A 26,715-nucleotide genomic window follows, 5' to 3' on the forward strand; every position below is an offset into this window, starting at 1 on the left:
ATTATTTAATAATTTGCAGTGGAAATTGTTATTGTACTGCTGCAAAAAAGTGGCATACCGTGCAGAAAATCAAATAGCTGAATGACTGCCTACTGCAGGTGGCACTACAAGGCTTTTTGACTTAGACAGTCTCTCCCTAGAGGAAAAAAAAAATTGGGGAGGAAATGTGCCATTCTTCAGAGCTATCCAACCACAGTTTGGACCATGGGCAGCCATTTTGTCACGGGCCCATATGTCTCAAGGCACTCCATGAGCCTAGGGTTATGCTTTCAAAGTGAATGAATTCAGGCCGTGAGTGACCTACAACCCTCATTGATGGTGTGAATTCTAGTTAGGGTCTCTCCCAAAGCAGAATCCTTCCCGCTTCTGCTCCTTCCTTCTTGTATAAAGTCAAAACAGTTGCACCATTGCACATCTCAGCCAAGAAAAATAACTATGAAGCTTGTGTGATTCAGAGCTCCAGCAACTTGTGCAAGTTATCCCATGGCTACACCTTCATTCTTACAGAGCCAGTCTCAGCCTCTCCACAGCTTCTTCCTGAAGGCAAGGTAGGCGCAGAGGGAAAATATTATTATCACTTTAGTCATAGGATGCATTTAGACAGTATGGTAAATGTCATAAGACTGGAAAGACAGAGTATTTCAGTACAGAGAGAGAGAGAGCAAGTGAGAGAGAGAGGTAGTTTTATGGGCTGCCAAGTGTTGAATCATGTCTGTAGATGTATCTGCTAAAAGTGATTGCAGAGCCCCTGCAGCCTGTGAGCACCACACACGTACACACACACACACACATGCACACACACACAGAGATACACACAGGCACAGACACCCCCCCCTACACCCAGGCCTTGCTCTCTGCCTTTGAACTTATCAATGTTATAGCCAACAAAAAAAAAAAAAAGAGAGAGCGAAGAGCCAAAGACCCAAAAAGTATTTAGGCATCAAATTCCTATGTGAGAGTACTTTTAAGCGCTACTGGGTCTGTGTCCAGCTAACTCGTGGTGGGAGTTTGGTTCCTAACAGTCAGAATTACTTCTGAATGTGATCACCGGACCTAGGTAACACAAGCACTTCCCTATGGTTTTCCCAGGGTCTACGTTTGGATAGCGAAATCCTAACTGCTGAAGTCAGTGTTGAACTCCCTGTAAACTTTGACAGGGTCATATTTTCACTCCAAATAATCAGGTTTGCAACAGAACTCAGCTTCTGCTTAAAATAATGTGAAAGAAAGAAAGAAAGCCCTCCTCACAATCCTGGATTTGTAATGAAGTTATTTAAGAAATCAAAAATACCACTGTCATTTTCTTTTGAAAAACCTTCCTCTGAGCCTAGGCCTAGGCCTCTGACGCTGCTGCCTCTGCAGCATGAGGGTTATCAGAAGAGTCCTTCTCTCATCCTTGGCTATAGCTAGGGAGAAGGAACACCTTATAGTGGTGGTGGGTTCCCCAGAGCTTTCACAGCAGTTCAAGTATGGGCAGGTAAGCGGCCTGTCTGGAGAGTGGAGTGAGCGGTCTGAGACCGCTATAGCTTTATACCAGTCTGGAGAATTGAAGTTTCTTTATAAGAGCAGCCCAGAACATTATGTCTCTGAAGCAAATAAGCTCCAAGCTGCACGCTGTGAAGGCATCTTTGGGAGGACACCTCTCTACACTCTGAGATCTTTCCTGTGTGCATGCTAGATGTTTTTCCTAGTGTAATTCGTTCTTATGTCCTTGTCCAAAATGACATTTCTCCTCTAGTTATGTAGTATGTGCTGCAGTATCAGCCACTCTTCTACCCCAAGGAGGTAGCATTTCAGTGCTATTTCATTGGCTTGCTTTGGTTTGACAGGTGCCGTGGAAAGGTAAGCTGTACAGTGATGATAATGATAGTAGATGTTAGCTTTGTATGGTAGGTATTTTAAAGTTAGCCCCATTCTGAGGCTGTTAACAGTCGCCTATGAAGAAAAAAGATATAAGAAGGCATCAGGCTGAAAAACTGCTACATGGCTCAGGAAGGTGCCAGTGGCACAAACTCACAGAGATGCTTCTCCCCTGGGTAAAAGAGGAGAAAACAAACATGTGACAGATGCTAGTCACATTGCTTAATGCATGACCAGAAGGTGCTCAGTGACTTTGCTGATGACTGACGTAAAAGAGCCTATGCAAACCAGAATCCTACTCGGTACAGTCACAGGGCTGGATTAAATGATTTCCTTTTTTATTGGAGACTTTACTGTATTTAAAATAATCATCCCAGATAAGTGAAAAGTTGATAAGTGGGCTCAGGCTGCACTCTGCTTTGCAATAGCTGAGCTGTGGATAATTACAAGATTACCCTGGGGGCTGCTCCTTTACTCAGATGGGTTTGAAAAGGCAAAGCTTTGCGACGTGGTGTGATGGCTCTTTCAGAGACACAGGCTTGGGATCAGTCCTGCCTTACTATTACACCTACAGTCTGGTCATCCGAGGGTCTGTGTGTTAGTAGGAGGGAGAGAAGATGATAGCAAGGGAAAAAAGCAGTGTCAAGTGTTACTGGCTGCAGTTAGGCTGAAAGCAGTTAAGTTTCTGATAGTTTAGGTTTTGAAGTATCTTTTATAAAGACAGCTATAAATAAAATAATAATTTATTCATTCCGGAGGAGCGCATGGTAAGATAATTAAAATCTCCAAAGAGAGAGCCTGAGATCATGATAAAAGGAAAAAAAAATTAGGAAAAAATCCAAGAATGAGGCCTCAAACAGCAGATGAAAGAGAATTTCATCTGTCGTCATCAACTGTTATTAACAATAAAACACCTCCCCCTTCCTCTGTCCTTCAAAAAGTTTGTTCCATTCCAAAATGCGTTCTGCCGAGATTAGGCATTTTCCTGGTCCTGAGATTTCATCAGTTTTCCTTCCATTATGGTTTTCTTTCCGAGCTGTGGTAGTGTGGAGCAGACAAGTGCCCAGTGTGATTGTGTTGCTACTGACCTTATAGCGATGCTGTGATGTGGCCTCGCCTCTTCTCTTTGCTGATACTTCATGCTACACAGGCCTGAAAGGCAAAGCCAGGTCTCCCAGTGGCATCTCACTGGCATCTCCAGTAAAGGCTAATTCACTTATTTGACTGGAACCATAAGTGAAACCAAGAAGTTCTGATCTCATATCAAAAGATTTTGCTAGCATCAAAAGTACAGAGCACTGTTCACAGAGGAACATCTCAGCCCAGTTCCACCAAAACAGTCCCACTTCTCACTGTCTTTACTGTGGATCTGGAGTGTTTTAAACCATTCTTGCCCTGCATGCCACGAGACCTTCAGAGCCAGGGAGGGCCTGTCACCTGCTCTCACTTGTCACGTTCCCCTCTGCTGGGAGGAGCTGTATGCCAAAGTGACTACTTTTGTAAATAATTTCATCCAGTTCTAAAGCTGTTCCTAAAGAAAATGTTGTTCCTTTACCACAGTTTGACTCTGTACCAAGCCTTGCAGCTGAGTGTCTTCTGTTTCGGGCCCAGTCTCCTGGAAGCTATCCTACATGCAGAAAGTTAAACCTCCTTCCCCCAGATCTTTGGTATTTCATTTCATCCTGTGGGTGGAAGAATTCAGTCAGACCCAGGAACAGACACTACAACTGGGGGTGAGGACAGAGTGGAGGATTGTGTCGCCTATTGCTCTGGAAGATATGTCTGCCCAGGTGAGCACCCAGCTGCCATGGCCTTGGGTCACAACAGGCTTGTGGTTGATGGGACATTTTGTGGCCCCTCCAGCTTGTCAGAGCTGATGGGATAGTGGCAAGGATAAGTGGGTGCCAGTGGGCACCTTCGCCCACAAGGGGCACCTCAGGGTGGCCAGTGGCTCCAGGGGACAGGGGTGTGGGGAGACTGCCTCACCAGCAGCCCAGGTCCACGGGAGGGCACTCTCGTTCCACACAATTTGAGCAGCGAGAGCATTTATCTTTCTTTTAAAAAGGCAGTTTAGCTATGACAGGTAATTTGGCACATTTCTAGTTGAAATGTGCCAAATGATTTGGCAGATATTTCACATACATCTGAAAATAGGAGCACCTGCTGCTGGCCTACAGGGAGGCTAGGGATAGGGTGGGGGGAGAAGGGAGGAAGGGATTTTATTAGTTGCTAATTACAGGCCCTGCAACAAAATTCGAGCAGAGGATATGCCAGGCAGCCCTCTGTGAGGGGAAGATGGTCTTCTCAAAGGCATGAAAAACGACTCACTTTAAAATCAGTTTCTTTCAGGCACCTGGCATCTTTTCAGATATCTTGGGCTACTCTATCACCTTTCAATGATTAGGAGCATGATTGATCCAGTTTGCCAATCATATTGCGTGACTGTATTTGCATGATTTAATGCGGTGTGACGGATGGAAGTAGATTTGATGCACAGGGGATAGAAGAAGTTTGTGAAAATTCTGCTTTAATGTTCCAGGAACGTTTCTTTTTATAGATCCCCAAAGGGTCTGCTAAAGTTTAAGCTGAAACAGAGAAGGCTTCTGTCACTAACAAAAACTTCATTAAAATACATACAGACAGAATACAGAGAGACTTGAGAGAGTATTTAATTGTGAGCATACCAGCCTTCTGTAGTTAAACCAATTGATTTCCCAGGATTCATCATAGGCAAGAATTTCAGAGTGGGATAAGAAATGAAGAGATTCTAGATTTGTTGAAGATGTAGGTAATTGTAATGTGAAATGTATGTCATATACAAATGAGAAATATGCACTGAAGTTTCTTTTTCCATGTATCTATAAAATACACCCACTTTTCTGTTTGAATAATCTTTTTGGTTTGAAAAATCAATCAAAAGTTGGTCTTAAGGCAGACAACAGTCTAGCCTAGATGTGAATAAGCACTTCTTCTCCTTTGGCAATCTTAATTACCTGTATTAATAGAAAAATAATGCCAGTGTCAAGTCAAACCCAGTATGGCATATAAACAAATTAATAGCTTGTGTAGCAAGAGCTTCGCTTTCCTGTCTGGCTACAAATCTACATGATAGACAGGTGATCAAAGCTGTATTACATTTTAAAAGTAACTGAGTAAACTACCACAGGTTTCTTGCTTTGTGTCATAGCTTTAGCCCTGTCATAGTATCTCCTTATTAGCTTCATGAGGGGTTTGGAGGTACATTTGATTTTCTCAGATCTCCTATCAGTGCAGCCTTCATCAAAATCTAAAATATATTTTTAATTATCAATACTTATTAAAAAAACAAACCACAATCAAGAACCAGCTGAATAAGATACAGTGAGGAAAGCATGCAGCAAGACCAAGCAGTGAGGATGTGGGCCCAGGGGAGATAAACATTGCACAGGCTCATATATGGGCTGGAAGACGTCCCAGGCTGTGCGAGGCCAGATGAGAGGGGACACTGTGCAGTACCAAGCTGGTGCTGGAGTGTTACTTATGCTTGAAGAACAGGATCACTTCCAATCGCATCCCTTGTATTTTCATGCCGCATCTACTCTTTGCAAACACCGTGCTGACCCAGAATGCCTTCTGTGAATACCTATAGGAAACAATTAAGAAAAATTAAGATTTCCATCAGAGCAAACATGCAACATCAAATGGAGCGCTTTTGCTCATTAAAAAACATTTCCCACCCTTTGGCAATGACTAAGCCCTGTTGAGCCAAGCCTTTGGCCCGCGCTTCGCTCTAGGCCTAGCGCAGATGGTGTGTCAAATCCCGGGGCGAAGGGGCTGCCCGGAAGCCTCCTGGCCAGGACCCCCAGGGCCACGTCCCCTCATCACCAGTGGGCTGGGATGTTTGATGGCCAGTGTGAGTGGAGCGTACCCCAAACTGCTCCACCGCACGGTTGGTGCAGGGTGATGCAGACACATCCTGAAATGCCAGAGGACTGTCAGGGTGCTACGGGGGCTGGCACCTCAGACACGGCTGAAGGCTGGTGTCGGTGGGGGCTGCTGGTGGGGCAGGGCAGGGCAGGGCACGGCCTGGCTGCCAGGGCCCGTCCCCCGCCCCGAGGGAGCAAGGCACGGGTGGCCGTGGGGCCTGCAGGTCGGGGTCGGGATCGGGCCTGTGGCTGGGCAGGGGCCGGGTGGAGGGAGGCCCCGGGACGGACAGGGACAGTGAGGGCCAGGGGTGCCCGCAGTGCCCTGACAAAGGCAAAGTTATTTTTTCCCTGGCAGCTTCCCTCCTTTGCTCCCCGCCCCCACTTTTCTTCGGAGAGTCCTGAGAATCTGGGCCTATAAATCTTTCAAACTGTGTAGCAGGAAACCAGGTGCAATTTCAGGCTGAAATAATTTAAAATGGTAAATGCCGCTCATTAGAAACCTTATAACTCTTTTTAATAGATCCAAAGGTTAAAAATAAAGAATTTGCTGCTGTCTGCATGCAAAGGGACGTTCCTTTCATTATTATGTTAAGTGAATTTAGAGTTTATGTAGTGTCAGGCCCTGCAAAGGCCTTGAGCCAGCCGCAGGGGAGATGAAGAGCAGCGGCCGCAGGTGACGTTTCTCCGGTCTGTCCCTAACACAAGTCCCTCACTCGATGCAAAGCGGCTGCTTGGATGAGTAAGTGAGAAAAAGTTCATTTTTAGTTCAGTAATAGGCTGCCTCCAAGGGTGTCAACTGTGATATAAGTGTATGTCCAGGGGGAGTCAGGATCACACAGTTATTTAGTACACCAGATCAAAAAAAAACACCTGTAGGCAGCAACAAATTCCCTTCACTTTTGAGATGATCCATATCTGAATTGGAGTTTTGAGGGGAAAAGCTCATTTCCAAGGTCTGAAGCATCAAAACTTGGATTTCTTGTCCATTTGTGTCTTAGAAGCAACCTGGCAACCATTCGTCATTCCCCCTTCCCCTCCCAGGGTAAAGTAGGAAGATGAAGGTTTAGTTTTAGCATGCAATAATGCGTGCTCTGGATATGTATGTGCTGTGAGGATATAGTCCCAATCTAAGAAAGAATAAGAGAGTTGGGCATGAAGAAGAGCTCTGCAGACATAGGAAGACCACTAGATGCTCACTAACAACATAGCAGTGACCGCTAATGTATAATGTGATGTAATCCATCTTTCCCTTCTTGTGTCATATTAAGGGGGAATTATTGGTTTCACAGTCATGCACCTCAAATAACTTTAGCTGAATTATTCCTGTTCTATGCTATTGAGAAAGGTACGTCAGGCCCCATTTTACCATGTTTTCAGTTTCTGTTTGTCTCACCTATGGAGAAGGAATTTTTCTTAATTTAGTATCTTATCTAGTATATCTTACTGGGAGTGCTACTGGGAGAGTATGGCAGAAGTACAACATCCTAGCTCAGCTTTTTAATGATGATTATATGAGTTTTCCCTGAAGGCTCTCATTTCTCTACCCATTAGGATATCTGCAGACCATGTTTCATTCATTGGGAATCCTTTAAACTCCATTCTTCTGTTAAACGTCAGCCATCTCAATGCGCTGCTCCAAAAAAAGAGCAAGTCTTCATCAGGATCTGAGGCAGTGCTACTTAAAAGAGTGCGGTACTCAGGAAAGAGATGACTGCAATCAGTGCCTGGCAGAGATCACTCACCCAGTGCAGGAAAATCCTTCAAGCTGCTTTGAGCTTGGTTTCCACATGATGAGCACAGGTTTGATCCAACACCCGTAGCAATCAATAGAAAGTTTATTTCTGATTTAAGGGGAATATGATCAAATCCTAGGATAAATGCATTGGCATTATCTTCCTGGTCATCTATGATAGATTTTGTATACCTCAGTTACTAATATGATGTGCTCTTCTTTGAGTATATTCTACTTCTTTGGCTTTATTTTTATTTCAGGTTTGCATGATGAACAGGAAATGACAAACATTTCTGGGGAAGCTGGATGGCAGAACTCTAAATAGTGCTACTGTTAATTTTTAAATATTTTTTTCACTCTGCTTGAGAAATAGTGAATTAATGAAAATCGTATCTTTATAATTACAGCATCTGAACAGGGCATGAGTTTATGACATTGAGACAGTAGCAAGGACTGGGTCATCTGCACCATTTTCTCATTCCCTCTGCATTCTCTCTCAAACAGAATTAAATATTTTATTATTATTTTTCTTCTTGATAAAATCTCTAGACTGATAACAAAATAGCTAGAGAACAGTGCCTGCTGGAGTTTCGTAGCTGTTTTAATTTTCCTTCTCAGGATAAAGAGTGAAAAGTGGCATTGAATTAATCCATTCTAGAGAACATCTTAAAATTATAACGAGGACAAAGTGGTACAAAATGTATTCATTCTCACGACTTCTTCATGATTGTAACCAGAATAGCAAATGGCAAAATGTATTAATTCTTATAATAAAAATGTAATGAGGACAGAGGATGGTGCAAGATGAATTAACTGTAGTGGCAAACTTATAACTTTGAGGTATGGCCTTATTTGAATACCACACTGCATTTCTGTAGAAAACAAGTATGTTTAAAATACTGCTGTAGAGGTGCTAGGAAGACACTAATCTGGTCATGTTATTGTAAATCCATAGTAGTTCTCTGCTCTTTTGAGAAACAGTGTGGATGAATAGATGTTAAAGAATTGGGAATCTGGTCCAATGTTTAGTAATCCTAATACTTTACAATCTTGCTAAAGCTGAAATGAGGAAAAGTCGGTTTGAAGAGGCGAGAAAGTCCATAACAGATGCTGGTAAAGAAAGCACTGAATTTGAGGAAGAGGTAATGGGATGAAAATGAGGGTGAGGCTGACCTTGTGGGTTCTCTTGCCACCAAGAGTTAATCCAGCCTGAGGGCAAGATTCCTTGTGGCTTGTGGCTGATTGGAATAGGATGTCCATAACCACCTTTAACTTAGGGTAAGCTACCAGGTGATTTATCACTCCCTTGAAAGACAGGGTTGCAGCGGGAAACGACCAGTTTATTCATGGATTCAGTACCTATTTCCCTTGCTTTTCAGTCTGATTTGGAAGAACCCAGTGGAAGAAACGGTGTGTTTGCCACCATCTTCCTTGTACTCACACTGCATCCCTTCTCAGAGTAGCTCTAGCCAACAGTTTTCAAGTTACATCATAGCAGGCATCTGTATATGTTTTGGCACATCATGGCACAAGACATAGCTCTATCATACAGTGCAACACCATGTCAGATACACCTGACCTGTCCCTATACATACTGGTATGCTTATACAATAAAAGCAGTGCCATGCAGGGCTACTATTCCAGGCCCTGGAAGCTGTCTGGCTCCCTCAGGGGACAGCATGGGGCCATACAAGCACTAATGAAACCTCTCTCTTAGCAGGGATATTTAACCCATGAGCAGTGTTGCCCTGACAAACACACTCACACGTGCATAAGCGCACATGTACGCACACACACTCACACACTCCTTCCAGCCCCTGAGCTGGCTCTCAATGGTAAACATGACCCCACTGTAAATGGTGAGGAATCCCTGCCTGATATCAGAGGTGGGTTTACCAGAGATGCCAAGGGGGCTGGAGGATTTTTGCTCCCAACAGCACTTCCAAGTATGCATGCACTCCCAGCCACAAGACATGGGAACAGCCATGCCTGGGTGGCTTCAGCAGCAGCAGCAGCTGCAGCTGCTGTTGAAGTGCTGCTGCTGAAGCTGCTGCAGTGCAGCAGCAGCTCTCAGCCGAGTAAGTAATGCCATAACCACAGCTACATGGCTCTTCATTTCTGTTGTCACTCATATTTTACTGTGGGAGTAAGGGAAACACCACATTAGTGAGGAAAGTGGGCAATATGGGGAATAAAGAGAGTGACGTTTCAGCAGTTTGCCTGGTGGAGTTGGAAGGGAGATACTAGAATGAATTCAGGGATGAATCCCAATAGGGCCTATTTCCATGACAATTTAACAGTCCAGTACCATCGAAAATTCCCCACTGGGTGTGCAAAGCTATTACTTCATAAAGGGAAAGGAGTTACAATTTTTGTGAGTATCTAATTGTAAGGGTTTAGAAGATAAGAAACACTTCTCACCATGAATGAAGCAGGCAGCATTTGTATGTATGCATGTATATGTGTATCTATGCGGTTCATAATTACAAGTGGACAGAAATAACCATCTTACAGCAAAGGTAATGACGTTCGTATCATTACTGAGTGGAAGGCCGATATGGTTGACTCTAAAACGAAGTTATCCCTGCTTTTAGTATTGTTTTGGAGAAAATGCTTACTGTTCAGCCACTTAAAATGAAGCAGATAGCTTAGCTTTTAAAGATTATTTAATGATAAAAGGGAGCTAGAAACTGGCTTACAGTTTCCCCCGCAGGGCTCCCACACTGCTAATGTCGTAACGATCACTTTCCAGAGAGCTGGCCACCTCTAGCATTATACTGTGCTGCAGGAATGCCAATTGTAATTAAACATGTTAAAAATACATTTCACAGCCTATTCAGGGTGACAAATACTTCCTGTTCTGTGAACCTGTGAAAATCGAGGCAGCTCGCCTCCCAGATTTTTTTTTTCCAAAGTACTTGCTTCACTTTAATGAGTTAGAAGAACACTGGATTTTCACAGGATTTTCCTCAACTCTTTTCAATGCATTTCCCCCCAAAGGGGGGACCTTACTGTCCCAGTTTTATAGCTGGGGATACTGAGTCACTCTGCAGCCCCCTGCCGCTTTCAACTTGGCACCTAACTGAGCCACTTGGTCCACAAGAACATCTCCTACTAATTATCTATCAATCTTTCGATTGACAAGTACAGTACCCATCTGTTGAGAAAATGTTACTGGGCAAGGAAGGGCCAAACAATGGGAGTAAAGTAATAATGTGATGGCCAAAAAAGGAGGAAACTTACTGAGCACAGGCCAGGCTGGGAGTATGGCTAAACTCCATACTGCCCAGTTAAAAGTAGATAAACTCTGCTGAACCCCTGTTATAGGACCTTCACTAAATCAACAGAGAAGCTGCAGTATCCAGATTTGTTTAGATTAAGGAAAAGAGATGGAGCAGTGCAGAAGAGATTTTCATAGGAATACTCTAAATCCATGGGCAGGAAAACTCACTTGGGAAAATGCACAAATAATAGGGGATGGTGCACGCTCATCAGTTGATCAATGGAGAAGAAGGGACAAGCGTGGTGTGGGAAATCTGCTTAACAGCATTAAAACACACTTGCAATGAGGATGATATGACAGGGTACTTGCTCCACTACCATTTGGGGAGGACAGAGAGGACAAAATAAATGTGTGCAGCAAGGATAGGGCTGACAGTTGCTGGAGACCCAGCCGAAAGTCTGGCTGCCACACTGCTTTCAACCCCGGTGCATGGGCACTGGGCTTGGCCAGTGGCGATGGGGTTCGATACTGGAGTGCCTGCCCTCTCTTTTGCCCCATCACTCAGCTGGAGCTCTGGGAAAAAGCAATCCTTTTTTCTCCCACCACGTAGCCCAAGCTAAGGCCCTAAGAGATGTCATCCCTCCATCCATCCAGCATCATGGTGCTGAGTAGCAGAGAGCAGAGCCTGTTGCTTGCCTCTGCAGACATCTTGGTGTTGCACTCGCAGTAGGGAACAGAGCACTCCTTTCCCTACCTGCCACATACAGCTATGCCCCTCTCCTGCTGCTCTCACAGGAGGAAGTAGCAAATATAGGCAATAACTTTTCTGTGACTCTGGATGCTGTTGTCCTCTGAAAGATGTGACAAGTAGAGCTCGAGGGAGGAAAAGGAGTCACAGACAGTGGGTTCAGTGCCTGACTTGGGTAAGATCAAATGGTGCTTCCCATTAGCTCTAGTGCTGGGATAGAGTATTAGTAAGTGAGAACCACAAATGTGTTAATCAAAGGCTGCAATGATTCCAGCTGTGGAAATCTCAGATCATCTGCTTACTGCCACTGTTCTGAAAGCTTTTCAGAGGCCTGAGATGTTCCCATTCTGCTCGTGCTTGGCTTGAAGGTAAACATGCGCTACAGGACGGTCACACCACAATCTGAAAAACCTCCTCTGAAGGGAGATCAGAAGGATCAACACACTGCAAATCTACAAAGTGGCTCATCCTATCCAAGAGCATCTGACTGATGATCTTTGAATTGGATTCAGCCCACCAAAACAACAGTTATCCTTTCAGAAGGGCCTATGGAAAGCCCCTCTATGACAGGGACCATATGACTTGTTTTGGTTATCTTTTGCTAATCACTTTCTTTTTCTTGTCCCTTCAGTCCCTCCAGTATCACCTCATTGGGACACCATGTCACCTGAAGTAAAAGTGGCTTGCTCTGTGGTCAGTGCATGTTTAGTAGCAGATCGGCACACATGCAGTGAAGGACACACTCATTAAGCGTTCACTCACAAGTAGGAAGCGCATGCTGGTCCTGTGCAGTGTGTGCGATGGGCCACATTGTACAGCCCGCAAGGTACTCCCCAAGATATTAATCTGGCCTGCTCTGCCAGAATGGCCAGGCAGTATGGATTGACCATCTAATCAATCCTTGCTGCTTCACAGACGATTGATTTCATGACTCTCAAAACAACTTTTCTAGACGAGTGCTTATTGTCTGCCCCTGAAACACACTTTTATGACTGTGACAAGTAAATAGGTAGGAGATCAGCATATCACTCTTGCTAGACCTGTTGGACCCATGCGTTGCATGACAAAGTCCATGGCCATAAGGGCTGCCCTGTTTCCACTCCATTATAAACGTGGAAATTCTTGTGACAATAGCCTTAAGTCCTCAATTTCCTGCTACAGAAACAGATCTTTACCCCTTTAGCTGAAGAAGAAGTTTGTTAAGATATATAAGATAATATAAATAAGATAATAAGCAGTGATATATACTCAGTTTTGATCAGCTAAGAGATGACCAGATCTGGACTTTTTTTTTTACAATGTTAGTTGTTTGTGAACTATGATTTAAGCCTCATTATCTCTTCATTCACCACCCTTCAGTATTCTGCCAGTTCTTTTGCTCTCTGTACTGGGAATTAATGAAAAGAATCAGATGATGTGGCTGTCTGTGATAGCATAGGATTGTCCATAATGGCTGATATTGGTATCTCCTGTACAATGTTGTGAGGTTAAGTAAAAAATTCAGCATGCTATACCACAGCCCATTAAGAAATTTAATTCTCGCATCACCCAGGGCAACACCTTTCATTTGTTTTTCATCTTTTCATCAGAGAATGTCAGAATTGACATAAAGGCTGTCAGGTGTGAACATGGGTCAAAATTTCAGAAATGAGGTCTCAAACCTACTAACTTAAGGAGTTCCTCCTTCTTACCTTTGCCCTCAGAAGCAATAAGGAATATTAACTGGTACCAAACAACATCAAATTTTAGGAGGCTTTTAAAAACTAACAGAAAGTTATGACTGACATATATAGCTGAATACTCATGCAATCTGCTGACACAGTAGTTCTAGACTCCTCCGATAATAGGACTCTCATTGACTTCGGATTAAACTGTGAAGCAAGGTCTCAGGTCTTCTAAGAATCAGGCCCTACAGACCTTGCCCTACAGACAATCACAGATCTGTGATTGTCTGCATGTTTAGGAAGTTCTCACATTTTTCTGGGATGGTTTGGCTCATAAATTGGTTTATAATCACCCGTGATATTTTATTTACAGTATTAGTATAGCTACGAGAGTATTAATTTTTTCTCTGTGATAGTTTAGTGTAATTCATGCCTTGCTTTTAATTGCTGGATCAAATTACTTAGCATATTATTTCATGCCACATCCCAAGACAGAGAAGTCCAGAAAGGTACCTGTATGCCTAGCCTTTCCAAAAAAAAAGGGTGACTCAAAGGTAATTTGCCAAACAAAATGTTCTTCTGTTCTCGGAGCATAATTTTAAGAGGCAGAAGGCCAAATAAATACAGTATGTAAGTAAATGCAAATCCAGTAAAATGAAAAGGATTGTACCTATTTACTTCTGGAATGACTGGCCATCTTGGCCTAGATGAATCGAGTGGCACTGGCTTTCTTTAATTAACACTGACGTTAACATTAAAAGGGAAAATGCTGAAACATAATTAAGAGTTGGCATTTAGCCATCTTGCAAGACAGAGAACAAAGGACAGGATCTGCGGTCTGCTGTCTCCAGTTTCCCTGACTCGCACCAGTCTACGTTCTCCCTGCAGCTGGCGGAACCAAGCAAGCACAAAGGTGAGCTTCAAGCTGCCCCCAAGCAAAGTTATGTGCTACAAGTGTCCTTGCTTCTGCTGCCGTCTCCCATCCAAGCTGAAAAGATCTGTCCTGCCATTTAAACCTGCATAACAGCCAGCTTCACCTCTGGGGTGAAGGATTCAATCCTCTGGGGATTCAGATTCAAGCAGAAGGCAGAAAGCTGCCAGGCGGGCAGGAAGTCGGCTGCCTCGTGGCAGGTACTGTGGGAACGGCCAAGCAGGTGGCTAGGGGTGGCAGAGCAGTGGGCAGAGCTGCAGAGAGGGCCATGAAGCACAAGAAGGCTGTCAGCTGCAAGGGTGCACGAATCCTCAGTCCGCCCCAGCCTGGCCCAGCCCCTCCAGCTGGGACGAGGGCCTGGGCTGCTGATGCACAAACACTCCTCTCCCCCAGCTATCTCCTCGCTGCCCGTCGCCCAACACCAGAGCAGGCTGGTGGCAATTATGGTGCATGCAGATCCCCCATGCCCCAGCCTGTTGTTTGCCAGGGCAGTAGATGTGGGGAGGTTCCCCGTGTGCTGCGGTGCGGCCTCTAACCCAGTGGTACAGGGAGCCTGTGGGACGTGCCAGCCTGGCTCCTGCAATAGCAGCTGTGACCTTGGCCACCGTGGGAAGCAGGTTACTGGGCTACATGGATTTGTGTCCTGACCCCGTCCTTATGTTCTTAAGATTAAGCAGACATGCTGTCCTAGAGAATCTGGTCCTTCGTGACCTCTCCTTAAATAACTGCTTTACACATAAGCAGTTAATTAATTTTAGAATAACCTATTAAAGAGTATAAAATATATTCCCATCATAGCTAAATGTCATCTCCTGTAAAAACAAAAGTAATTCAGCAAATAAAAACCCTGTAAAAATAGCACTTGGCGAAGTATATTTTTAAACTTCCACTGATGTTTATTTTTGAAGCCCTGAAATTTAATTCATGTGTTGAATAAATACCCTTCAGATATTTTATCTAGTTATTATTCACATCACAAAGGGTAATATGGTCTCTTCTGTTCTTTTTGCTACATCAAAAATAACTATGGCCATTCCTTCAGACACTGATGGGTTAGCATTTCCCTATAGGACAATGGGAGGGTGAAAACAGAAGAGGGGAAATTGACGTCACATCATTGCTACCGAGAAGCGTGTACTGTGCTATCTGTTTCAGCACTGTGATACACCAAGTTTAAAGCAAAACGGATTCATAGCAAAAGGACATCCGTCATGAATTGTTGCCATAATATGCTACCATAAGGTATGCCAGGACTGGTGTGCTGTCAGAGGCAGTCATCTTATAAAATACATCCCCACTGTAACAAGCATAGAAATTCCATATCTGCGAGTCGTTAAATGGTAGCTGTGTGCATATCCAAAGATGCTGTCACTGATGCAGAGCATTTGTGTAGCAGTAAATAAAGCAGTCCCTTTAATCCTTCTGCTTGCTAGGTAAATAATATGAAAAAGCAGTACACATAAGCAATGTTAAAAATGTGTGTGGCATTAGGAAGAAATGTACCTTAACAGCAATGATATTTGCAAGAAGATAAAAGGATCTGCAAAAAGGGGGAAGTGAGGAAGAATCCCCCCTGAAGGAGCTGCACAGACTGGCCAGCCACCTCTTCGATGGTCCATGCAGGGGCCCTCCTTAGGCCGGCTGTTCAAATTACCCACATCTCTTCTAGGCGAAAATTAAAGCTGAATTGTATTGTTGGAACACTGTTCCTCCTCTTTAGACGCAGGAGGTACATCGGTACATCTATGCTGTGCAGCCATGGACTAATCAGCCAGCCTTGGTTAAGGCACTAGTGGCAGTGTAGCTGTGGCAGCAGACTTGGTGTAGCTTGCAAAGCCATGTAGGAGATGAGGGAACACCTATGTCACTGTCTGTGTCGAGCAGCATACTCCTGTAACTACAGCATTTGCAATAATCAAGATGGCTATTTTAAAGCTAGTTCAGACCTGCCTGTACAAACTGCAGAACAGAAATAGCTTGCAGGCAGCTCTGCTTTAACCTGTTTATCTGTCAGTGTTTTCTATCTCATAATCATATTGTAGAGTGAATAGGAGGCCTAGCTGAGCTGGCTAAATGGTCCTCCACCTCACTGTCCCTCATTTCAATGTATATTACCCGTTGGCACTTCTTGGTATTGTAGACTGATGAGACCAGCTTTGATGTGAAGACTAAGCAGATGTACAAGTCACTAACAGGTTTATTTAAGAGAGAGGCAATTTCTGTCTTTTGACGGGACAGGCAAAACTACTCAGTGACCCTTGCCATCTAGGGGCAAATAGTGTCAGTCTTTTCTTAGAAGAGACAGAAGTCCCTCTCACAGACAAACACAACTGTCATGTTAAGCCTTCCTCATGGCAGTCTCAACAGAAAACTCAGCCAGGCTGGATGCAAAATCTAATCTTTACTCACAATAAGAACAACTGTGCAGAAGGTGACAGCTGTGTAGGAGCTGGAGGGAAACAGGGAGATAGATGTCTGTGTCTAGTAAAACTGGGCACTGTTCTGATGGGAATGGTGAGGCTTAGGCTACTATTCTGGGCCCTCCTACATGCGTAATGAGGTGAAATGTGATCTCTTGAAGCCCAGACATGAAAAGGGTCTGGTTTCTGTGATACTGAGTTGAAGCTGTTCAATACGTTCATCAGTGATGTGGATGATGACGCAGAAAGCCTCTCCAGCAAATCTACAAATCACACTAAATAAGGGAGAATGGCCTACACAGCGAATGGCAGGGCTTCAATCCAGAAGGACCTCAAGACACTTGAGGTTCAAGCCAGCAGCCACTCCATGAGGTTCAGCCAGAAGTGCAGCAGTTGGGATAACCCGAAGCACCTGTACAGGCCTGGGAAAGACTAGCTGGGTTGCAGCCCTGCTGCAAAGGACTTGGGGGGTTGCAGTGGACTACAGGCTGAGCCAGCAGGGCACTCCCCTCGTGAATAAGGCAACCTGCTTGCTGAGCTGCATTAACAGAAGAGTGGCCAGCACTCTTTTTTTATTCCTGTCTCCTCAGTGCTGGTGAGGTTGCACCTGGAATGGAGCCCAGTTCGGTTCAAGAGGGAATTTGGGAATCTGGTTCAGTGAAAGTCGATCAAGATGAAGAGGGCCTAGAGGACCTGACCTGCAAGAAAAGGCTTAGGGAGCTGGTGTTATTTAATCATATGAAAGGGAGGCAAAAGAATAATCTAATAGTGAGCTACAACTACCCAAAGAGGACTTAACAGAGCCAAAACAGAGCTAAATTATTCTTGGTGGTGATAGATGATATAAAAAGGGGCAATGGCTAAAAACTGTGCTTTGCGAGGGTAGGAAAATTTCTTTGCAGTGCAACACTGGAGCAGGTTATCCAGGGAGGCTGAGGAATCTCAGCCTTGGAGGTTTTCAAGACTCATCCAGGCAAAGCCACAGCTGACCTGATCTAGTCTTGGTGACAATCCTGATCAGACGAAAGACTTCCAGGCTCCCTTCAGTCAGCATTTCTGTAATTCCAAGGTTACGTGATTCTACACATTGGGCACATGAGTGGTGTCCCAGTCACAGAGGGGCAAAGAGATCAGAGATAGTGAGCAGGTAAAATCCCTGTAGACAGCAGATCTGCAGATGAAATATATAGGAGCAAGTTATTAGTATTACTTGTTACTTTTTAGCCACAGAAAGCAACAACTGTACTTAGAATGACTTTACATGGCCGTACAACCCTAAATCCTGCAAGCACGCAGCAGGGTTACAGTATTCTAGAGAAAGTGTCCGAAAGAGTGGGGCAACGAGCAATCCTGTCACAGATCTGGGCACTGAGCAGAAGTGAATTGCGAGCTCTTTGCATGTCTGTTCTTTCCCTGTGCGCAGAGCAGGGTAAAAAGGGGCCTGAGGCAAGGAGAAGAGGGCATCATTAACGAGACTTGGGTTTGACTGGAACTGGAATCCTTTTAGTGAGGTGCTAAGTATATGTCCCCTCCCTTCTCCTGGGAAACGAGAAAGACCAGTCTGCGGTTCAGCAGTGTCCCTGCAATGCTGCGGTACCTGTCTGTGCTGTGCTGCGAGCGCCAGGTTGCTCCTCCTGTTCCTCACATGCTGACCAAGCCTCTGTCCTGACTTGTTGCCCCTGGGCTTTGACAAGGCAGTGGGAGCAGCGGGTCCACACATGGCCCACAGGGCAGTGAGTCCCATGCTGGGCAGGATTTAGCCCATGAAGTGCTCTCCTGCTGTATAAGGAGCACCTCGGAAAGAGGGCTGAGTGACCTGGAGGAAGGATCTGCTACTCCTCATTTCAAAAATCTCTTTTTGAAGCCTGCAAAGCAATGTAAGACACAAAGGGTAAGCTTCGTCTGCTTCAGTTTCTGTCTTTTGGGGGTTTTGTTATACACCACGTGACTGTGGGCATACTGCCTAGTTTGTGATGAGGAAAGGCAGCTGCTCCCTCCAGGTCATTTCTGACATAACATGATGAAGCAAGCAGTGCGTTGTACCTGGGCTGTGAACAAACAGGGGATCTCAGTTTCCAGTTGACAAATACATCCATCCACTTAGGGTTTTTTATTTTTCTAATCTGGGGAGCAAATCTCCCATTACAGTGTATTCTCCATGTCCCCAGGCCCACATATATTTTCCAGCAGCTCGCCTCAGCATTCCACATTATAAAATCAATCTCTATTTAAGTAAGAGGAGGATATTTATTTCTTAATTTTTTAATAATGTATTTTGTGATTTGTTACAGCTCTCAGTGTTGTATTATTTATTTATTATGCCTATAGGGTGCCTTGCCACATGGTAATAGAGGAGGTAGAGGAATTAGAGACCTAAGCAAAACCAAGTTCAATAATTTTGCTGCACTGTAGGACTTGGGCTAAAATTAACAAAAGAGCAAAACTATAATGCAGTGACAATACCATAGTGTTTTTGCTCCAGAGTTTGTACTAAGCCAATGAAAGTAAGCTAAAAATACAGAAAGATCAATCATCACTGAAAGCAAAAATCAGAACTGGATCTTAATATAGCTCCCATGGTACTTCAGAATCCTATGAAGGAGTTATTTGTTCCGGAGTTCTTGTAAGTTAATTGTAAATTTGCATAGATACCTGAATGAAACAAATATCAAAGTTTCCTTTTCCTTTCTTGTCTTCTCTCTGCAAAGATGATTCTCTTTCAAAATACATTCAGAAATCCTCAGCTCAGAGAAAGGAGGCTTGCTTTAGCTTACAAAATACATTTTTATTAGGTGATGTTTCAGCCCGGTTCATTCAGTGGCAAAGCTTTCATCAGCTTCAATAGGGGTAGGGTTTAACCAAGTTAATTTATCACTGAAATCTGAAAAGCTGAAAAGCAAGAGTCTTAGGCCTTGTCTACATTGTATGCTAACCCTCAGGAAAGTCATGGTTATACCTGATGAGGCATGATAGCTACTGCACGCCTGCCTTGTCCATGTTCGTACACTGCTGTTATGCATCCATCTGAACAAGGGTTGCGTACAGTGCAATAAACACTGCCGTTATCTGGGCTCATAGCCCAAGGTTCACAGCCTTGCACTTGCTGGCTCACAGTGCACTCTCATTCTCCACACGCCAGCAGATGAGCACTCCCCTCTTGGGACCTAGGGCTGGGCAGACTGCTGCCCAGGAGGCTACCCCGCTTGTGAGGTGGGCATATAATGTTAGATGCCGTTAATATGTATCCTTGGCTGAAGTTCCTGCTTTTTGTGGGGACAGCGCTGGTCATCCACACCCCTCCACAAACAAGTGCCAGAAGGCATTATGATAGGTGTATCTCAGAGGTGACTTTAGAGCCAATGAAGAAAGAAGCAGCAGTTGACAGTAAGTAGTGACCATAGCAACAGCTGATGGGTCCGTGGGGAACAGAGGCCTGAATCAAGGAAAAGAGCTGCTTTTATTAGTGGGAGCTTCCTATGCAGAGCCAGGGCTATACACGGGACCCCACCAAACTGAAAACAAGTGTGACCAGCAGTGACTGAGAACAGTTGCATGAAGAAAGGCAAAGCATTATATTAGGACCCTCCCTCAGCAAGCTGAATGAACGAGCCAATAATGATCCTATAATATATTGCTCTTGTGTTGTGGGAACTGGCAACCGCAGGCACACAAACCTAATTAGCTCAGGCAAACCAACCTGCTGACAGGGCTGGACTCCTTCCACTGCGCTGAATGACAAAGCAATCATTACTGGACTGTCCAGGCCAGCTCAGATTAGGGATGATCCAATACACACTCTACTGCTCCAGCTGATGAGACTTTAACCTTATGTGCCTCGGAGAAGAGGCAGTTTGACTGCAGCACTTAGGAAGTGCAGGTTGTCTGTGCGATGCACCGTTGGCAGTACCTACATGGTGGTGCTAACAGCTTAACTTGTTTGACTGTTGTGTTCTTCAAATTGCATATGCAGTTGGGTAACACTAGGTGTTTCACATTGGTTGGGGAAATAAGGTGGAGCGGTCTGAGATAGACTGCGTTGTTAAAAATTACGAATGAGGACTTAATTACGGACAACCAACAAATGAGCCTGATGGTGCCACAGGACATGCTACAGCAAAGGAAATAATGGAGGCCATTTTCACTGCATGTTTGAGGTGCAGAGTGAGTCCGGTGTGGCTGACTAATGGAACTGTCTGGCAGTTCTGGGCTATTGGGCAGATGGGAATGCAATAAAGCTAGTGTCTAAAACTTAGATGTAGTGTTTTTGTATGTATGAAAAAATAAAAATCCTTTCTCTTCCAATTTATAAAAAAGAGTCTTATGGAAAAGCAGGTTGCCAAAACCTGTGAAAATTTCTGCTGTCTTTTTTACTGATTATGACAATACAAATCATCATCTGACATCCTTCTTGGTGCACTGGATCTGGTCTAGGGAGGAGCTGGAGCTGCCGGGAATTGGCAGTTTATTGATTGTTTCCCTCAGGAACCATTTACCAGACTTAGCAAAGCTTGTTAAGGTGGAGGTGATTCAAATTTCTCAAGGTTTGACTGTCTGGCTCACAAACTTAAATTCCTCTGATATTTTTGTGAAACTCCATGCCTCATTCCCTCCTCTCAAGGTCGTGTTAGATGTATTTTTGGCTGTTGCGTCTTCTCTTTTGTTTCTCCAAGTCCATGAACACTCCTGGCCTCCACAGGTATATCCTTTTTCAGCACTATTTCTCTGTTGCTGTGAATCCTGTCACTGACCATGACAGTGGTCTCAGCTGCCAGTCCCGAGTGTCATACTTCAGGATTTACTCCATAAGTCCACTGTGAAATCTCTGCCTGTTGAACTTTTCTGTGCTGATTCAGATATCAGAATAATATGAGGACCAATTATTTGGGTTTTTTTCTGCCTTCTGGAGCTCATGAAATGATGAATAATTAGGCAGAGATTTCAAATTCCAGCAGCAAAAGAGTGAGGAATCTCAAATCCTACCTGGAATATTTACAGAGGAAAAAATAAGTTTTACTACTCAGCAGGAACAGTTTCAGTTTATTAGAGGCATTCATATTGCAAACCCATGCTCATCCTGGCTCTGTTGATGGGTTGGTGCTGAAAAGGGCTTCTTCACTTACGTGGCTGCTCAGAAGTCAACACGGTTCATTGCAGAACTGATTGATTGCTGGTAATCACAGGCTTCTGGGACATCGTCTTGACTCCTTGTCTTCTCTCTCTCTTCTCCTGAGAAATTTGCTTGTCTTCATTCGCTTTGGCTTCAAGTTGCACAGTGGTCATAAGATGCTCTCTCCACCATACACTAGTGCATAAGTATTTTAAGGACAATTGTTCTGCATCAAATATAGGGCGAACTTGAGAACTGCAGTTTGGGTGAAACGACATATGTTAAGCAAGGGGATAAGAGGCCTACGTTGCAATGTCTAGGCTTCAAGACACAGAAGATCAATGTTACAGGGCCAAGTGGTACAAAGAATAGTATCCATTGCATTTATAGGCTTATGTTTGAGGTGGATGTCCATGCCTATTGATAACCTCCATATTCTTCTTACTGATAGAGACAACCTGCCTCAGCAGTGTGGTAATTATCTAGCTACAGGACTAGACACCTGGTGTGAACATGTACTGTAGGAAGGAAGAAAACTTGGACAGAGCATGAGGTTAGCACGCAGTAAAGATAGAGTCTTTGTGTGACAACCCTGTTCCTTGTGGATTGCCTATTTTTATTGTGTTAACACAGATGAGATGCAGGACTATATGGAAGTGATATATGAAATGAATAGGAATATCTGTTGACTTTGAAGACTCTTTTTGTTCTGAACACACCACACTGGAGGCTGTTGGAATTAAAATTAAAAGTTAACTCTTGATAGTCCTAAAGATTTTTTCAGCCTAAAGATTTTTCCCTCTATCAGTAGCCTGAATCATACCTGAGAGGAGCTTCTAAGAAACTATTCTGCATATCATTTACTCCCTTGAATGGGATAGTCCCTTGACAGTCTGTGCAGTTGTCACTGATCCTCAGAATTAAGGGCCTGGTTTTCTCCCATTTGCAACAAAAAGTTGAGTGTAACTTATAGGCAAAGTAAAGAAATTTGAGTAATGATCTTCATTCAGACGCTTACTAATTGGCTTCAGGCAGCCAAAGCTGGTTTGAGCCAACTTCATCTGGTTCAGTTTCAACCAGCCAAAAGCTCTCCAGCTCATGAAAGTCAGAGATGAATCTTTGGTATGAACAGTTCAAAGTCTGACTCAATTCAGAGGGAATTCTGACTAGCTAAATTCCTTACAAGTAAAGTGGAACATATCCTTTGCTGAGGCAAAACAGTGTCTCTCTTTCTGTTTAGCCTCAGGAGCTTGTGCTGGGAACAGAAAATGTGCTTTGACGTCAGTGCTTCCCAGCAGCCCTGCTGACTAGCTGAACCGCATAGGCAGTCTCCAGCAGCACAAGTACTCTCCTCCGTCTGTAGCAGATGTCATGCTCCCTTCCCAACCAGTAAGACTTACTTTCTGATTCTACAGTCATCTCCCAACACTGTTACATTCTTGATCTGATTTTGGACATCAAATGCTGTCACTCTGACTGAATGAAGGGCTACATCATATACACTCAGCAACGTCCGTTTCCCTCTTGCAAGTAGGTATTCTGGTGCTTCATCGTCTCACCTCACTTATGCCATGACAAAAGAAGAAAAGAAATATCCTGCTGAGCCCGAAAGACAATTCGTCCATCTCAGTATTCTGTCTTTTGACAGTAGATGCTGTGTTGGGAGAGCTTATGAGCCTGGGCAATATGTGTATCTGCATGCACATTTCCACGCACTCCCCCAGCATCCACAGTTGATATATTATGGGATGCTAGAGGGCATCTCCTTTTGTAGTTCTTTTAGTATCTCTTTAAGGATCTGTTGTCCACGAATTTGTCTAATCGCACGTGGAAACTGCTGACGCCGTCCGCCTTCACCACTTCTTGTAGCAACAAATCCCAGGTGTTCACTGCTGACTGCATAAAGAAGGATTTTGCTTCGTCTGCTTTAACCTGATCTACTAGTTTTAATGAGTGCTCCCTAGTTCTAATGTTATAGGATTTAGTGAATAACAGTTCTGAAGTCACCTTATTACTGCCTTCATGATTTTGCAAATGAAATTGTTTCTTTCCATTGCTAGAAAGTAAACATCCCACAGCAATGCCTGAGATTTCCATTCCCTTTGTCGCTTCGGGAAGCTGGAAGTCACAGATTGCAGTGCACTTTTAAGAGAGCAGCATATGTTTTAGACCAGCCTTTTGATGATGAGTGGTATTTTCAGAAGGTTAGCTGCTCAGCTTCTCAAAGGTGCTTGCCACAATTAACATCTGTGCCTAGGGATAGGGATTAGCTACTTTCCTAGCTCGAGTGCTTGTGAAAACACTGCCAGGTACACATCTGCAATTTTAAGTGCCAATATGCCTTTGAAAATTCATAGGTCCATTTTGAAAGCCGAGGGTTGCTGCAGTTTGCATAGATACTTTTCTTATAGGAACCAAATGTCTTGCTGTGTTTTTGAAAGATTCACCCAAAGACTGATTTTCGTTAGAGCTCCTTACTACTGAAATATGTGGCACAACTTTCAGAAGAGTGCAAAACATTTTGATGGTGATCTTCAGGAAGTCTGGCTGTGTATGATGGCATCACAAACTAGTCTGTATTAACATACTCTAAATGGGAATGGAAATCTTTAGAAATCTGCCCCTAAAGATCTGTGTATCAATTTCTCCCTCTGGAAACCAGAGAGAATAAAATAGGATGACCCCAAAGGGAATGTATACATATTAATTAACCCAAGTTTGTAAGGTGCTTGGAGATAAAATGCATTACGGGACTCTGGGAACAAAGCCAAAACACAACTCCCTGCTGGAGCCCAGAGTATTCCTGTGTTGCTCTACCACAGGAACGATCTTTAGATTCTCTTAAATCTGTTGGCTGCCTGTGTTGCTTTATTTTATCTTAGTTGTTGGAAAACAACTTGCTCAAGGCCTTGAGTCAGCGATAAACAACTTTTTTAAATAAAAAAACATGGCACACCCAATAGATCAACTGACCTTTAACCCTGAACATAAAACTGAGAAATGCGTTGCTATTTGCTTTCTGAGGCAACTCTCTGCTCCTTTGCATCCTCATGTGGTGCTGCTGGTGTTACTCTGAGCTAAGCTAGTACAGTGCCACAGTGGTTCAGACTCTAAATAACTTGTAGGCTTCATCTCCTGAAGCATGTTAATAGGTTAAGTTCACTTCACAATTGCTAATTTTATATTATTTCAAAGGATAATCACATATTTATGTATTATTTATTACACAAATCTAGAATTATACATTATTTACAGCAGTATTAACAGCATTTATTATTTATTATGTTACTGTATTAATATATATTATTTCAAGTAAGACTTTTTCCACTGATGTTTGTTGATTCCAGTTATTGGACTTAACATTCTACAGAGTAGACAGTACCGTCCTATGGGTTCAGGCTGCTGAAATCTAATTACATTGGTCAAGAAATGCCATTCACTTTTGCCTTAGAAATATTTTATAACTCAGGGACGCATTGTGGTTAGCTGTGCTTGGGTAAAAAGGAACAGAAAGAGGGCTGTGAGATATCTGCCTTTCCCATCTATATAGTGTACTATTGCAAAGGTCAGTTCCATAATCCCAACTTTCTTTCTGTGTGCAAGTCTCGACAGAGCCTTAGACTGCTGCAGCTACTACAGATACCCAAAGAAATGGAGGCATGCCTGTCCTCTTCCTTTTGCTCCCTCAGCTGGAAGCCAGAATCATGGCAAACATGTTGCAAAAGCCCTAGCTGACACTAGACACTGCTTGACACCACAGAGTGGGTTAGGGAGGTGATTTCTTGAAATAACATTTCTGCAGCAATAAAAGCTGTAGCTTACATGTGGTTAGACCCTCACAAAAATGCCCTTGCCAGAATAAATTATTTTGCTGGGGAACAGAACTACACCAAAAAAAGTCACTTCCAGTCCTGTGTGGCTTAGCCTCACTAACAGACCTCTTCTCTTCTCTTGGAGGGATGGAGTTCAGCATTGTCTGTCTCTAAGAAGATCTGCTCTTAAGTAAATCAGAAATAGATCATAAGTGATTGTGAAAGGCTGGAAGACAACCCTGTAGCAGAAATAGGGACTGAGCCTGAGCAGAAATTTCAAAACAGTGGTGGCTTTAACCACAGTCCTATCCCTTCTCAGAAGCACTGGCAAGCTTCTCCTTTAAAGCACTGAGCGGAGACTCCTAAACCTTGCATCTTTAAGTTGTCTTCAAAGCCCATTTGCTGTTCCCATCCAGATAAATGTACTAGCCTGCCTCTTCATATGTAAGGCAATTTATGGCTGAAATCCAGAGTCTGGTTTGCATAAGCATGGGTGGGCTTTTTCAGGCAGTATTTCCTCTGTTTTATATCTCACTCTTTCCAGCTCCACCACCTTGCTTTAGAAGGCACCACTGGCCACATTCCCATTGGCCAGCGTGCTGGCTCGCAGCTTCTCCCTTCAGCTCTCATTGTGGGAGTTTCTGAAGTCTCTGGAGAGGATTCTGAAGGAGTCTCTAAGACCTCCTTCACATGGTGCTCACCATGTAAATATTAAAGAAAGTAGTCAAGCTCCTAACCCTAAATAATCTTTAATGAAAGCATTCTTCTACGTGGGTTCCAGATATAGTCTGAGGCTCTGAAGGCCTTTAGTGGCCTAATCTAGTTTGCTGATCACTATTTTGAACCTGATTAACCTGCCCAGCAATCTTTATGCTCATGGAGTGCATTATTCTTGTCCTATTCTCTTTAGTTTCTCTGTCTTTTTGTCTTTGGTTCCCTATATCCTATGTAATTGATTCTCTGTAACCAGTCTTCTTTAGCATGTCACAGTCCACTTCTCCCTTTCTAATCTTTTTAGCCTGCTTGACTATTCAGCCTTTTCTGGTTTCACTGTCTGCACCTGGTACACTAATACTGTCTCATTCTTCCTATGTCAGAAAAGCAATTGTGCATCCTGGTTGATCTTCATACTTTTCCTGACTCATTCCTAGTAACTGTGATGGAAAAACAGCTGTTTATCTCAATTAAGTTTTGATTGCTAATTACCATCTACCTGCCACTATTATTCAGTTTCCTCCAATGTCCCCTTCAGCTATTTTCTATGCTATTTTTTCACCTGGTTTCCATGAGAACCATCTCACTATATCTCTATC

The 26,715-nt window shown here is 43.7% G+C and overlaps 1 long non-coding RNA gene across 2 annotated transcripts in view; it reads right to left on the reverse strand.

Annotated features, from left to right (window-relative positions):
- Window positions 1-4,413: 4,413 nt before the first annotated feature.
- LOC104146870 (uncharacterized) overlaps window positions 4,414-26,715 on the reverse strand; it is a 56,242-nt gene continuing 33,940 nt past the window's right edge. The window contains exons 4-5 of one of the 2 annotated variants that reach the window (XR_694793.2): window positions 17,474-17,654; window positions 4,414-5,482 (exon numbers count right to left, since the gene is read on the reverse strand). This is a non-coding gene — a long non-coding RNA (uncharacterized lncRNA). The remainder of the gene's footprint in view (window positions 5,483-17,473; window positions 17,655-26,715) is intronic. The other variant, XR_011137541.1, reaches the window with a different exon arrangement.

The sequence above is a fragment of the Struthio camelus genome, chromosome W (assembly GCF_040807025.1).
Source record: "Struthio camelus isolate bStrCam1 chromosome W, bStrCam1.hap1, whole genome shotgun sequence".
In the NCBI taxonomy this organism is placed as follows: Eukaryota; Metazoa; Chordata; class Aves; order Struthioniformes; family Struthionidae; genus Struthio; species Struthio camelus.